The sequence below is a fragment of the Copidosoma floridanum genome, unplaced genomic scaffold (genome assembly GCF_036245765.1).
Source record: "Copidosoma floridanum isolate Cflo_tuat_1 unplaced genomic scaffold, Cflo_Japanese_pri ptg000016l, whole genome shotgun sequence".
Taxonomy (NCBI): domain Eukaryota; kingdom Metazoa; phylum Arthropoda; class Insecta; order Hymenoptera; family Encyrtidae; genus Copidosoma; species Copidosoma floridanum.
The window spans coordinates 5,445,739-5,461,753 of record NW_028321893.1 but is presented as its reverse complement, the minus strand read 5'-3'; the positions used below and the strand labels follow the sequence as shown (position 1 = coordinate 5,461,753).

Genomic DNA, 16,015 nt, shown 5'->3' with positions numbered 1-16,015 from the left:
TGGCAGTGTAAGTAGGTCCTGAGTGCGTTACAGTTTTGGGATCACCAATTTTGCCATCTGTAATATTAATGCCTGCATACACACTTAAAAGAAGCTTATGACTTGGGGCTACAAACCAATCATGGTCTGGTAGACTTACTTTATATTTCAAGTGCATTAAGATTGGTGCCTGTTTATTTGCAGCAGTGATACCAATTAGCACTCTGCTTTTATCATCTTGCGATATTACAGGTACCTGACGAACACCCAGTACTGAAATTAATTGCTCTAACGACCTAAGTAGCAAATATTTTTATTAATTATTTAATTTTAAATATTAAAATATTATTTTCATACATAGCAGAGCATATCATTTGACACGAACAAAAAAATGTTTTTATAGTCACCTAATTGAAGCTGTACAAAATTTACCGTCAAGGTGTTTTCTTCTAGAATCAACTTGAGTCTTGCAAAGTTTAACTGGCACCGTATTAACGTGCCTTTTACCCTCATTTGTGTGGGAGTTTCGAGGTAGCAATCGAAGATGCGCTTCTTGAAATTGAAAAACCACGTGTTTGAAGCTTATCATGTGTGTAATTCAATGTTTTTCAGCTCCAAATTAATTTTAAGCGTCGCCGACTGTTAGCGGCTCCTCCAAACATAGTGATGTCACATATTGTTTTCAACAATTCAGGTTGATCAAGTTCTGATTGAGGTCAACCAGACTGTTTTCGAAACTAAAATTTAAAATTTTTTTCACCTTCATTAATTTTAGTACACTAACATTAAAGCATTTAAATTGATTATTTGATAGTATGCAATTTAAAAAATTAAACACTTACGTGCAAATTTTTGCTAAATCTGGTCAATTAATCGCAATTTTTTTATGACCTTCCTGACGTTCATCTCAGTATTTTTTTTTTGCGTTTTGCTATATTAATTGTTGCTGTCAGCAATTTTCCAGAACTTTCTAATTATTTTTTTTTTCTTTATATCTTTTTGTACATTTTCTGATTCAAGACCAGAGTCACAAGCCTTAACAGCTACAATTAACTGCTTTTTTAATAAATTAATTTTGGTCCTAATACTATTTTATGCAGGAGTAGAGTATTGGCGATTCACGCTAGGGCTACGAATTTCCTCATTTTCTTCGCCACTACTCGAGATAATAGGCGTGCTCCTTCCACGCTTAATCCCTGATTCAAAATCGTTATTTTTATTATTATAAAATTAATTTGTTAACGCGTAGAAAGTGTAGATATCAAAGTTTTAATTGAAATTACATCTTGTTAGAGTAAGATTAAAAGTAAAAAAAAAACGTTTTTCTTTTATTCAGAATGTATTACATTGTGTCAATTCAGACTTAAAAGTTAAAAGTTCAAATGCGAGCTAATATTTGCTGATAAATATTTTACTACCTTTAGGAGGATTTTCGACTTAAGCATAAAGTGGTTCTTGCAAAATCAGTACCGAATTCGATACCGACTCGGAGTTTGAGTTATCGCAAACAAAAGGACTGGCATCGGGAACTTGTTTACTTACAGATTTCTGAAAAAAAAGGAGATATTTTTTTAATTGCATTTTATAATAAATATAAATAATATTAACGTCAACGTAGATCATACAAAATTTATTTCAAGTTTTATTCATAGCTTAGATAACACGAAAAATTTTTTTAACAAAGATCAATCTTACTTGCCTTGTAAAGAAAAGAATCTTTTCTGCATCTTTTTTTTGTTTTTTCTTGAAGAAGTTCCTTTATTTTCTTCTCCACGTTACCTGGAAATGATTATTTGTCTTCTTTAAAACTTTTCTATAATTCGTTTACGTTTCATTGGATTTTTTGTCCAGAAAAATTATTTGCACTACACTTTTTGTAAGCTTCATACAATTTTGTATACCAAGACATTACAAAATAAATATCTATTGCACATTGAAAAATACACTTTACACTAAACTTAATATGTTAATATTAAATAATATACTGCGCTTGTGTCATAATTATAACAAAAAACTGTTTTTTTGTTGTGCATGTGTCAATACTCTGCTATCGACTGATTTTTTCGTTGCCACTTGTCAACAAAACAAACCAAAACCCTGCTGCGTGATCAACGTATAATACGAGTAGGTTAGTAGTAGTGTCACTAGTATACATGTACAATACAGTGCCTAGCGGGCATGACTTAGAAACTTGCAATTATGGCTCTATTTGGGAAAATATAATAACGCATTTAATTTTGTTTAATTTCGTGGCACAAAGTAAGTTACGTTACTTTTAATTAAACCCTCTCTCCCCCCACGTAACTTAATGTCGCAATTTGTCATACCCCTACCCCCCTAAATGGTGTTACGTAGTTTATGAATGGCCCCTAACGTCCAAATGGTTGCCACCAGAAAAATCAATACAAGTCGGAGACGTTGCTTTTATAAATAACTAGCAGCCCCCCGTCTCGGCTTCGCCCGAGACTTACTAAATAAAACACCGTAGTGTGTTGACATGTAATGTGAAACATTTTAAGATAGAAATTTTACACATATTCCTGATACATCTCAAAACAAAAATCTTCTTATTGAAAACATATTTTTTCGGAATCCATATAGTTTATTTGGCCAAATAATAAGGTGTAGATATCCAAAAAAATAATTATGCTGAAAAGTACCGTGCGTTCTTTATGCCATAAAATAATCTGTGGCCATAAAAAGCAGTTGATTGACAGTTTCTCCCGTGTAATTTACAAAAACGGCTATTTTTGAAAGCTGTTAGGATTTTAAACCCCCAAAAAATGTATATTAAAAAAAAAATTTTTTTTCTTATATTTCACAACTTTATTACCAGAGCAACAAAGTCCTGGGCCTTAAACCCTACATTTTTATTGCCACAAAAACACGAATACATTTTCTACTCATTAAAAAATCTGAAGTAGGATCTTTAAAGATTTCAGAGATTGCTGTGAGGGTACAATGAAAAGCTGATCGCTCACGTAATGGACTCTTTAGTTGTCGATTTTGACGCTGCTGTTCCAATCTCGATAAATTTTCTGCGTCAGTTTCGTGACGCCTAAGTAAAATTGTATTTATTAGATACACTTAAAGTTATTCTTCCAATTTACCCTCTTGCGACTTTTGGCATGCTTAAAATTTTTGTGACCCCTAAGGGCTGTTTTCTGTCAATTTTGTTAAGTCTTAATATATTTGTTGGCAAGGTAGTTCGACGTCCGATGGCCCTAAAAAAGACCAGTGAGCTTCTTAAGTTAACTCTTTCTTGACTGCAGTTAACAGCAATTGTGACTGCCTGGATACCTCACGGTGATCTTCTCTGGCTTGCTGTTGAAGACCCAGACTGATTGGGAGAAAAATTACAAAGTCCGAAGCTTTGGGGCTAGTTGTAGTGCTCTTTCCCAACGTCTCCCGGTATAACGTCGAAGATTTTGGTGTCTAAAGCACGTTTTTTATTTGCAGATTCAGTTGTTTTGGTGATCTTAGATGGGGAGATTGGTTAGTGATACTTGTCCAGTGGAGGCTGTCCCGTTGGCTCAAGTTTTTTTTCCTTCATAGCTGTTATAGGTTTGCCCAACGCAGAATTTGGAGAGGATCAGTGATTCCTGGTTGAATGCTTAGAGTCAAGAGGGTAGTATAGGGTCGTCAGTCACCGGGTTTTCCAGCCTTGCGAAAAACAACTCCGCAGGTGACGTCTGCTAGTGAATGGCTGACTTGGTTTAATAGTGCCCATCTTTAGTTAATATAGTCTTTTAGTCGACGAATCGCTTCCGGAAATGGTAATAAAAATGTAGTTGTTGGCAAGGTAGTTTACACTTAGGTGGATCCTAAAAAGAACTGATGAAATTGATGGTTAAGTAGGGAACTTAAATACTTATAATGGCCCTAAAAAGCGCCAGTGGTGAAACTTCCAGGCTATTCTTTCTTATTATTTCTGATGATGAAGAGCTGGCTACGGGTTGCTTGATTCTTACCCTGGAAGTTTTGATGTACGGAGACTGTAATGGAGGGAGGTACGCCGCTGACCAAAGAATATCTCGTCTTTGGGTCATTCCCCGGATAACCAACCGCTCATCGTTAGACGGGAACGTGTGGGTAAGCGCGTTGGGGACGCGACGACCAAGAAGGTAGCCGTTGTAGCTGCCCGTGCCCCTCAGAGCTGTTTTCCCTTGCTTACATTTGTAGCGACAAATTCTCTAACTGCACCAGGTGGGATGGTGGGACTGCCACACAACTATGATGAGTTGGTGCAGATTGTACTCTGGCTAGATATGTCTCCTGGTATTGTGGCAGAGACGGCATCGGTTGGAATTAATTTTTTTTATATGATCGCACTCGTCGAGAATTAGGGTGAATGAACACCTAAGTCCCTTCCCCCTTAGAGAAGTGTGTCGTCCGTAACCGGGATACCCAGCTGCAAGACTATCATCAGCATTCTCTATACAGCTCGTTGAAATGCCGAAGCTCGACTACAACAGTACGGAGACGCTCCAGCCTATTATAACCACACTTATTTAATTATGTTGCAGGTAGCTTCGATTTCATGTCAACGCCAGATAGCGGATTTAACTGAACTAAAGTGAAATGCTGACGTATTTTTGCAAAACTTTGAGCTCATTTATTGCTATTGTTATTAAATTGTTCAAGATGAAAACTATGCTAAAACCATCTAGGAAGTATCATGAATCAGTGTGCAAAATTTCAACAAAATCGGTTTAGTAGTTTTCGCGGTTAGCGATTACAACGGTTTTAGCACTTTTGCTTTATTTATTAGTAAGATAATCAGATAAAACCGGGTACATGGCCTCTAGAAAGAGTTGTCGAAGTTTGTAAGGTTAAAAAATATTTTATTAGAGTGGAAAGTGACTTAATTTTAATAAGACCAATACATAAGCTAGTATGTCTCAGGACGGTTTCTAAATTAGAATCAGACGGAAGGAATTAATTTAATTAGGATAAACTATTTATATTCTTACATTATTGAATCTTAAGCATTTCGTTACAATCATATTTCAAGTAGATAAGTGAACCACGATAGTATGTCTTTTACACCTGAAATCTGTAATATTATTTTAATACTTATCACGCTTGTTGTGCAAGTGTTACAACCAATCCACTGCGTCCGACGGCTGAGTGTAGCCATCTGTTGCTGTATTTTGCGTAAGTGCGTGCGGACACATACAGCCTACTGCAGCAGACCAACCAGTCCGCCTTGAACGTTCGTCGCAATGGGCAGCATTGTGCGGCAGTAGTAATAACTTTTCTTTTTAGTGCTTTGTACTTTTATAAATGCTGTTGTATGTACAGTATTTTTCTTTCTCTTTTATCATAAGTAAATAATTCCCGCTTTTTACTCAAGTTGAACTTACTGTACTGTTCTCGTATTTTTAAGTCCTCAATTTGTAATCATAAAGGACCCTTTTTCTACTTGTTAAATAAACTATAATATCTTGCTGTTTGTTAAAAAATGAACTCCATGGGTAGTGAGTGTACTTAGTCATTCTTACCGTGATTCCTGTCCATGTATCCGATCCCGAATTTTTTCCATACCTGGACTAAACCTCTACAGTTCAAGCCGATATCGATCAGCAGTTATATTCCAAATGCATTGATAATCCGTTAAAAATAAAGAATATTTAGCAAAAGATGAGATTTCTAAATAATAAAAACGAATTATCACATAATATTCCTTAATTCATTTCAATTCACGATAGCATAAGAATAGAATTTAATTATATTTTAATAATGTGGGTATGATTCTCTAATAAGTTTAATAAGAAGTACTTCTTTTCTAACACGGTTTTGCTATCAATATAAATTACGATAATTTTTGAAAAATTTTCAAACAACATACGTTATATAAGATTCATAGCAAGTCTTACTCTACATAGTGCATTCTGAGTAAGATTAACGACTTAAAGTAACGCATAGAACTTGCATTACATTATTCAAGGTCTATAAAAATAATGCCTGTTGGTGCGTTCATATTACAAATATTTCTATTGATCAGTCAAATAGGTTTGTGATAAAAAATATGCATTGTACTGTAATTGTAAGACTGCGGGGAGATGTCGTAGAGATACTGTGAAGAGGGTAACGAAAAACAAAAGTTACGTAAGCCATATCCCACTCCAAAACAAAAATTCTACTATTCCTTAAATACAAATAACCATCTATTTGTTAAAAAATATTTAATTATAAAAATAATTACTGAGATAAACATATAGTCTTAACTTTAAAATATAAATACAATGGTTTCAAAAAAACTATTAAAAGGTCCTTTTGAAAAACTGCTCTAAAAGAGTTGTGAGACTAGATAGAGCCATTTTTCAAAGTATCTTTTTTCAATAAGATGTTGATTTAACACTGGTTAAATTATAATAATATAGAAAGATCCATGTACGCTTATCAAAAGTTGATATTCATTTTTAAAATATTTATTTTCCCCGCAGTTGCTTATTTCATAATAATTTATAGTATTTCTTTTTCTTAGTCATGTTAAGGTAACTGTTTCTCAATATGTAGGTAAATCGTATGTATAGATGTACAATACTAAGGTTATATTCATATATCATCCCGTATTCAAAATATCAAAGAGAAATGTGAATGCTTTTGCGTACACTTATACGTATATAAACGTATACATCTATTTGTTGTACTCATGTGACAATGTGACGTTACCACATACACGATACTTACTTGGTTATCTGTGTTTTTTTACTGTCTAAGGTAGTTTTCAGTAGTTTTAAAATTATTTATAGATATGCAATAAGTTACACTTTTAAAAATAATGAGACTATGTAGTATTTGCACCATTGCTCCAGTGTTAAAAGAGTGATTTTTTGATGACGTGGCAAATGGGTCTCAAATTTTTTACACATATTTCTCGACACTTACATTAGTTTTGCTTAAGTTTCGTATCTTTTTAGAAAATAACTACCTTCATTTCAGAGTCATGCATGAGCCATCGTAATTTTTAAAAGCATAAACCTATAAATTCAAGAAGGCTCCCGTGTGCAGAGATGCCAACCCACGTCGTAGGTTACAAGTTTTCTCGCAAACTCAGGTAATCGGCATCCCTGGCGCAAGGAAAATACAGGCTTAGCTGTGTTCAAAATATATCAGAAGATACTGTTTTTTCGCAAAGAACCAGTGGCGCACCCAAGCCAGCCCCACCAATTTAGGCCACACCCTCTTACTGACAGTGCCATCGACACGTTTTTGAGCCAGTTGCTTCAAACTGACGTGGTCGGCAAAACTATTGATATACCCTGATCTAAGCATCGTAATTAAAAAAAATTTTTTTTTAATATTTGGTAGCCGATAATAATACTCAGATTGAATCCATCAACAAAATTCTAGTCAAAAATGTAATTGCTGCAAACATAGTAGTACACTTATTACACTCTGTAGCTTCGTTTACCTTTTCGTTTTAAGATGCCTTTGGATAATTACTTCATCTATACAAAATTCAACCAGTGTTAGATTAATATCTTAGTACGAGAAGACACTTTAAAATATGTCTCTATCTGGTTTTACAACTTTTTTTAGAGCCACTTTTTGAAAGGACCTTTTTCCAGTTTCTTTGGCAGCTTACAGAAAGTTTGCATCTGATCGTTTTAAAATTTCGTAGATCGTTAAGAATCACAAAACCGATGTTCTGTTGAAATTTAAAGCCAAAATGTTACTAAAATGCCAGTTAAAAACAATTGAAAAAAACGGAAAAACTGGCATTTTTTGGCAATTTGCAGTAAAACGGCTAGGCTAAATAAGGCCCAGCAGGGCTTATTTTGTTTGTCTCCAAATTGCACATCTTTTTATCTGGAATTTTTTTTTCCGAATCACAGCTTTTTTGATAAAAGCGATAAACCTATTTTAGCCGTTCTCAACATTTTTTTCAACTATTGCTGACGTTTTTTGGCCCTCGGATAGTTACATTTGTGTTTGGTCTCAAAATTTATACAAAAAATTTCATTTTGGCCTGGTCTTAATCTCCATTAAAAAAGGGTGGTTTGTATCTTGTTTGCTCACACAGTAAGTTGTGTCTATAAGAAAAAAATTATACGGTCTCTATTATTTATTTTTTCTGACGAATTCAGAGACATAGTTTTATGGTAACATTAACAAAAAAAAAGTACACAATAAGTGCTTGGGTACCCAAGTATACGGTTGTACTTGTATGAAATAATATGGCAGACAATATTTTAACATCGGTAAACTAAAATTACTAATAATTTTTTTCCCTGCTCGTTTCTTCGGAATTTTCCATGTCGACTTAAAAGTACTTTCCAATAGGGACTAACGTGCATTTGAAAAGAGATGAATCACCTGCAAACTCTATTCGTAGCTGCAGCACATCGACCAACTATGATTCATGCAAACGTACGTGGGCCTATGCCGACCGAAAACAAAAAGCAAATAAGATAATAGAGGCAGAAAGTCTAACTGGGAACAGCTGAACTGGGGTGTAATATTAAATGTTGGCACAACTTGATGAGATGTTAAAAGTTAGAATAACGTAGAGTTAATGTATGTAGACGAATAATAATACATACTACAGTCAACCTAGCAGAGCAACATTGTTAACCTTTCGCTCGTTTTAATACATAAACTACCCTCTTATACCATAGAATTTTTTCGCAATAGCCTAATTTTTGTAATTCTGACAAATGTTGCTACTCTTTAGAATGTAAAGGAAAGCGGGAAAGTTGAGCCAATAATTGACAGTAGCTCCTTCCCCTCTTCCTGACTCAGTGATGTTGAGAGAAAGTTTGTACGGCCGATCCAATATAGGTAATAATATTTGCAAATCCCCAGGGCACCTCGTGCCGACATCTTCTCCAAAGAGTTAACAAAAGGAAAAATGAGAATTGATCCCACTACTAACATTTCGAAATATATTCGTAGCCAACAATAAATAAAAATAACCGACAAGCTTAGTTAAGTTAAGAAACATAGGGTCACGACGAACATCTGATTAGTATTTGGACCACAACTACAGCTACTTCAGAGATAAGTGGTTGGACCGTTATTAACAATTACTCCTTCTCGACTATCAACTTGTTCTATTAATGTATTTGGTAACCTTAGCAACTATTACAGTAATTAATGTATAAAAACTACTATCACTAAACCTCTTACTGATGTAGCAACACATTAAACGATTATTCAATCAACACTTACGTGAAATGTCGGGCGATTTTCACCGTTCTTGTTACAACATAGTTGATTGAGTAAACGAACTATGCTTAGTTGAACTAAGTTTTTGTAATATGTTTTTATAATGTTAATATTAAATAATATGAAAATTCTGTAAAATTTTGATGTAAAAGAGAAAGGAAGGGCACTAGTGAGTGAATCACCAATGCCAATTTTGAGTGACTAAACTAAATCAACTCCAGCCAATTAGATCTTCGGCTATTGTCTTTTCCCCCAAAATTTTCGCCGGCAAGTTTTCCTGCGTCGTTTTTCGGCCAGCACGTGGTCGAGGTCCACTACTCCTTATAAAAAATGCCTGGATGCACAGGAAAGAAACAGTACAGTTCAAATTTTACCCTCGAACGGTCGACTGGGTAGTTAGAGTCCACCTTTGCTACCATACGGTCCTCTACGATTGCGGTTTCACCTTTTACATCAAACACCTTGCGCTGGTTCCTAACGTGTAAAATTCTGTTAAAAGTAAAATTTAAGTGTTTATAAATAAAAAGTAAGTTACACAAAAGGAACCAAGTGTTTAACTTTGTCTTTTCTTTTCTTTACTTTTCTTTCCGTTGCGAACGTGCTTCTAAAGTTAAAATCATTTACTAAATACGGTATTTGTTAACTCTAGGCAAAGGAAAGAAATAGTCAAGTTGTGTTTTACTTTAACTCTAGGACAATCACATTTACTCTGGATGGTACTGGTGGCTTCTAGATCGGTCGCGAATTTAAACCAGTTAGCCATTTGCGTAACCTCTAGAGCGTAACTATGTTTACTCGTTACGGTATTGGTAACGTCTAGATCGCGGACGGGATACTATTTTGACACATCGTGCCAGGTACTCTTGACGAATCAGAAGTGCACCGCGAATGAATGTCTCGCACTACTGCTCGACAACCACTTCAATTCGATCAGAACAGTCAGGCTCCTCCCTTCTTTTGAACGCCTGGTCAAGAAATTTAGTTACCTTTTAACCCCACGTCCCATCTACACGCCCATTGAGAAACCCGAGTTATTAAGCGCAAGCTTAGACTCAAATAATACATCGCACCAAAATAACAATATAATAATTATAAATATACCTTCAATACAAAACCATTTTCTACACGAAAGGGGTGCAATTATTATTGGAATGAATGAATATACGTACGTTAATTATGAGTAGATTCAATGAATGTTTTAATATTAATTAAATAAACGATTATAACCAACATTTAATGGTACAATACAATATGAATAACAATAAGGCTAGTATTTAAAATAATATGTAGACTGTGCTCTTTCATAAAATCTTCCGATGATTATAAAACAAATTCCTACTGCTTACGCTGATTACATCTCTAAAATCATGCTTACATGCGTCAGATACGCTTAAACACTTATTCCTAGCCCATATCAAATACTTAGTATATAATTTCATATAAAAGGTTAAGCATAACCATCCCGGTGTGCCCCTTTCTGGAATAATTTAGTATTTCATGTCAGCAAATGTCTTTTCTGGACGTTCATCATATAGGTTTTCCTGACAGATGTTATTTAAGCATTAAACATATATTTAAAGTATCATAAAAAATACCCACAAACAAATTTAGCTCGCTTAAATGTACCCTTTTTTTAAGTATAGTTCTTCTTGAAGTGAATATATTTGACTAGTAAAACTATATAAGGATTACGTAAAATTTCATTTATATAGTCTACAGAAATCTCTTACTTTTTTGGTATGAATTATTACATTTAACTGAACCTTTTGAATTTTTGAATAGATCTACAAGTTGTTTGTTTACTAATATAAGAAAGAAAGGGTAGAGTATACGTAAAAGGATGTATGTAAATACATCCATACGAGAAAAACAATTGCCAGCGTTGCTTTACCATTCATATTCGCACCTCTTTCATCCGTCTGAACTTTTGCCCCGGTAACTATAATAAAAGTCCTTAAGCCAAAACATCACCTTCATTGCAAACGGAAAAATTGTAGGAAAATAAAACGCAATAAAAATTAATTATTGTGTTTGTACATAAAAAAAAAAAATTGAAAAACATTTGATAATTTTAAACGAAGATGATAATACTGTATAAGCAATCATTTATTTATTGTAAAAGAAAAATCGTTAGATGTATTGTTGGCGCTCGTAACTAAATTATTACGCATGCACAACAGCAAGAATACGAGACGCAGTGACGCTGCACTTCAGCGTCAAGTAACTACGGTTTTGTTCTCTCTCGCGCAGTCAGCCAGTCTGTTAACACACACATACTCTGTCTTCGCATTTTCTTTACAGTTAATCCTACCTTTTCTGTTCATTTAGCTACTGTATTTAAGATAGTAAAGTGTTAAGATAGTTAAACCTAAAGATAATGTAAATAAACGTGTCCAAGTTTAATTCTATATTTTGAATGTATTTTTATTCACCAAGTCACTTGCTCAATGCCATACTGCTAACAAAAATAAATAATAAGTAATTATTTATCAATACGTAGAAGAGCTACTCTGCTCAAATATACTAATTTTGAACTGCATAATAAGGTTAGTTTATTAAATAAGCAATTTCTTTACTAATGGAATTTTTAATAGAACCAAAATAATAAGTTGACAGGAAATGAATAATAAAGATTTATATTAAAAATAAGTTACAAACCATAACAAGAAGTAATTGTTCAAGTTCTCAATATCAAGACCACTCATAGGAGAGTGCATAAGGAACTTCGTCAGTGGTTCAAATAAAGTTATACAGTCTTTTTTTTTTTTTTTTTTTATCCAAGAAATAGAACTTCAGTTCAATAAAATTTAAAATGCGTGCTGTGCTGTACTATGCTAGTGTAGCGTCGAGTAGAGGGAGAAAGGAGTAAGAAAATACGGTAAGGGGGCGGTGCGAAAGAAAAGTAACCTGCAAAATGTTCTCCCATCACACATTTTCCTTAGGTCACTAATCTAAAATCGTTGATTTATTGTCACAAATAACGTAACTAAAGAAGTATAACTTCAAAAAATAACACACCGAAACTTTATACCTGCTAATAAAAATTTTAAACACTGTTTTATTTAACTTATTTACATTAGATCATAGAAAAAACTAGCGGCCCCCCGTCTCGGCATCACTAGATACTCACAATAAAACACTGTTGTGCATTGACATGTGATGTAAAACGTTTTCAGTTAAAAATTTTTTATTTTGACACTTGTTAGAACAAAAACACTTATTAACAACATTCTTGTTCAGAATCGATGCAGTTAATTCAGTCAAATAATAAGCTGTAAAAAGTGAAAGAAATATAAAGACGCTGAAAAGTACTGTTCGTTCCTAAGGCCGTGCAATAATTATTGGTCTCCATGAGCCGTTAATTTGCACTTTTTCACGTTGTAATCAATAAAAAGCGCTAGTTTTAAAATCTGTAAAGATTTGAATCTAACAAATCTATGATTAACAAGTTGTTTTTCAACGTCGAACAACTTCGTTACCAGAGCAACAAAGTCCTGGAGCGTAATGTCTCTTTTTTTTATCACCACAATGAATGCAAACACACATTAATCTACCTATTCGGAAATCTGGAGAATTTAGGTGATTTTTGTCCAGGTTATAATGTAAAACTAATCCCTTATGTAATGGATTCATCACTTGTCGATCTGAACGCTGCTGTTTCAATCTCCATAGTTGTTCTGTGTCAGTTTCTTAATGCCTCAAATTGTATGCATTTTAAACATTTGAGGTTTTATTTTTAATTTACCCTCTACCGACTTTTGGCATGGTTAAAAGTTTCGTGACTCCTTAGAGCTTTTTTTGTTAATTTTCTTAAGTTGTAATATATTTATTAGCGAAGTGAGTTAATGTCTAACTGCCCTAAAAAATAACAGTGAGCTTTTTCTTGGCTAGATTTTCCAGCAAAAATAACTGCCTGGATACCTCAAGGTAATCTTCTCTGGCCAGATGTTGTAACACCATACTGTTCAGAAGGAAAACTATAACGTCCGCAGCGTTGGTGATAGATGAAGAGATCTTTGCCGATGTCTTCTGGTCTTACTCTGGAGTAGTTAGTGTCTAAAGCACATTTTTGAAGTGAAAACTTCTTATGGCGAGTTGGGTACTTTTGTGGGTGAGCATTTTCAGCCGTTCTCGCGACAGACGAGATTTTACACAGATATGCTCCGCGTGTATTCTTATAATATATGTATACTGTACGCGCTCTTTGCATGGGCATTCGTTCGTGCTCTCGCGACAGACGAGATTACATACCTATATGTATACTCAGAGTGTATAAGTATGTGAGAGCGCTGCATGCTATATACGCAGCAGTGTTCGTCTGAGCATTATTCCACGTTCACAGTTCATGCTTGATCGCACATAGCGCCACTGCCTAGATCCCACCGCGAACTACTTAGTGTGAGAATTCAAATTCAAAATCGTATGATTTTTTCAGCAGACAGAAGGCGCAGAAATTCAAATTCGAAAGAATTCTTGGTATACTATTTATGTATATAATCATACAACATTATCCAATATTTTTAGGCATTAATTAGCCAATACATACAAAGATATGATTTTTTCAGCAGACAGAAGGCGCAGAAATTTAAATTCGAAAAAAATCTTTGTATGTATTGGCTAATTAATGCCTAAAAATATTGGATAATGTTGTATGATTATATACATAAATAATATACCAAGAATTCTTTCGAATTTGAATTTCCACGCCTACTGTCTGTTAAAAAAATCATACGATTTTGAATTCGAATTTTCGCGCGAAATAGTTCTCGGTGGGATCCAGTCAGCGGCGCTATGTGCGATCAAGCATGAACTGTGAGTGTGGAATAATGCTCAGACCAACGCTGATACGCAGTCTTTGCATGGGCATTCGTTCGTGCCCTCGCGACAGACGAGATTAAGAGTTTTTTGTGTTTATTTTATAAATGAATATTAAACGGAAAATTTATTTATTAAAATATTTCATTTGACTTGTGTTGCTGCTATGGTATTGTTTTAAAAAAATTGATAAATTTTGTATTTACTATTTACTAATATTTACTCATTAAAATAAAACCACTTCCTTCGAATATAGTTTCTATATTATTATACTTCATGTCCATTCATAAAGTGCCCACATTGCTTTGATAAACTTGATTTTTTATGTCCAATTTCTCATGTCGCAAGCGCACCTAAAAATGCTCCGACAAAAAAGTGCCCAACGCGCCTTAAGTTCAAGTTTTCACTTCTGCCTGCACTCCTGGAGTGCTACTTGTACTTGGTTTTTTTGAAGAGCTCAGTCATTTTATTGATTAAAGGTAGAAAGATTGGTTCTTAAGCTTGCCTGTTACAGACTGTCTCGTTTGCTGAAGTTTAATTTTCCTTTATAGCTTTACTGTTAGGTACTGATGAAATGCTTAGAGTCAAGAGAGTAATGTAAGGTAATCGGTGAACGACGTTTCAAGCCTTGAAAGTAATAGCTTTACTTGTAACATCTGCCAGTGAATGACTGACGTGGTTTAATACTGTCCGGCTTAATATAATCTTTCAGTCAACGAATCCTTGCTGGAAATGATAGGAAAAGAACATAGTTGGCAAAATAGTTTAACATTAGATGGCCCAAATAAAAACCTATGTGACACATTATTAGTAGGGAACAAAAATACTTGGAATGGCTCTAAAAAGGGCCAATGGTGGTACTTCTAATCGTATTTTCTAGTCGTTCCTGATTATTATTTTATTGTTATTATCAAGATTATTATTATTATTATTATTATCATTATTATTACTATTATTGCTGTTGTTAATGTTGTTGTTGTTGTTGTTGTTGTATTATCATTGATGTTGTTATTTATTGTTGTTCTTATCATTATTATCATTATCATCGTCATTATCGTCGTCGTCCTCATTGTTGTTGTCGTCATCATCGTCATCATTATCATGATCGTTATTTTCATTATCGTCAGCACCGTCACCATCGTCCCCAACATCATCACGATTACCACCATTATCATCATTATCGTCATCTACGTCATCATTGTCATTATCGTCACCGCCGTACAGTGGTCCAGAAAGCCCAAAAAGCAGTCAGAATTCTTGCTTCCCCTGGATTTTCACTCTATGCTCCTAATGTTGGTCTCATTTTGTTCGTAAGATAATAGGCTTTAGAAATCTGTTTCCCTCAGAGGTTGGGAAATTCGATGTATATATATGTATTAAAATGGGATATGTATGTTAAATTTTGGTAGTCCGATTGCTCAGGGTACATAAAACCGTAAAAAAATGTATGAATTAGCACCAAATTCAATATTCAGGGGTTTTTTGGGTCGCTGATCACGAATACAGCGTTCAATGAGCCATATTTAAGATGGCGGATCCAAGATGGCGACCAAAATTGTAAATCAACCAATTCGTACCAAATTTAGTATTTAGGGGTTTTTCGAGTCGCTGATCACAAATTCAGGGTTGAGTCAGCCAAATTCAAGATATCGGATCCAAAATGGCAGCAAAATTTATCTAAAATCAACCGATTTGTGTTAAGCTTGGTTTACAAGGTGATTATGGATCGCTGATTACGAACCCGGGGTCCAATTAGCCAAGTTCAAAACGTTGGATCCAAGATAGCAGCGAATATCATAAAAATCAACCAATTTGTACAAATTGCAGCAAGATTCAATTCACTTTATTTCAGAAAGCCCAAAAACGGCTAAAATTCCTAATTTTCATGAATTCTCACTCCATCCACCTGATTTTGGGCTTATTTTGATCCTTAGATAATAAGCTACAAGGATCCAACTCTCAGGGATAAAAATATCTGTTCAGTACATGCAAATGAGGTGTATGTACATATATATACATTGTTATGTTGAATTCGGAAAATCTA

At 34.4% G+C, this 16,015-nt stretch overlaps 1 protein-coding gene across 2 annotated transcripts in view; it reads right to left on the bottom strand.

The window, feature by feature from the left end:
• The window catches only part of Rpn2 (Regulatory particle non-ATPase 2), a 492,767-nt gene that overhangs the window by 145,399 nt on the left and 331,353 nt on the right, over nucleotides 1-16,015 (bottom strand). The window lies entirely within an intron of this gene.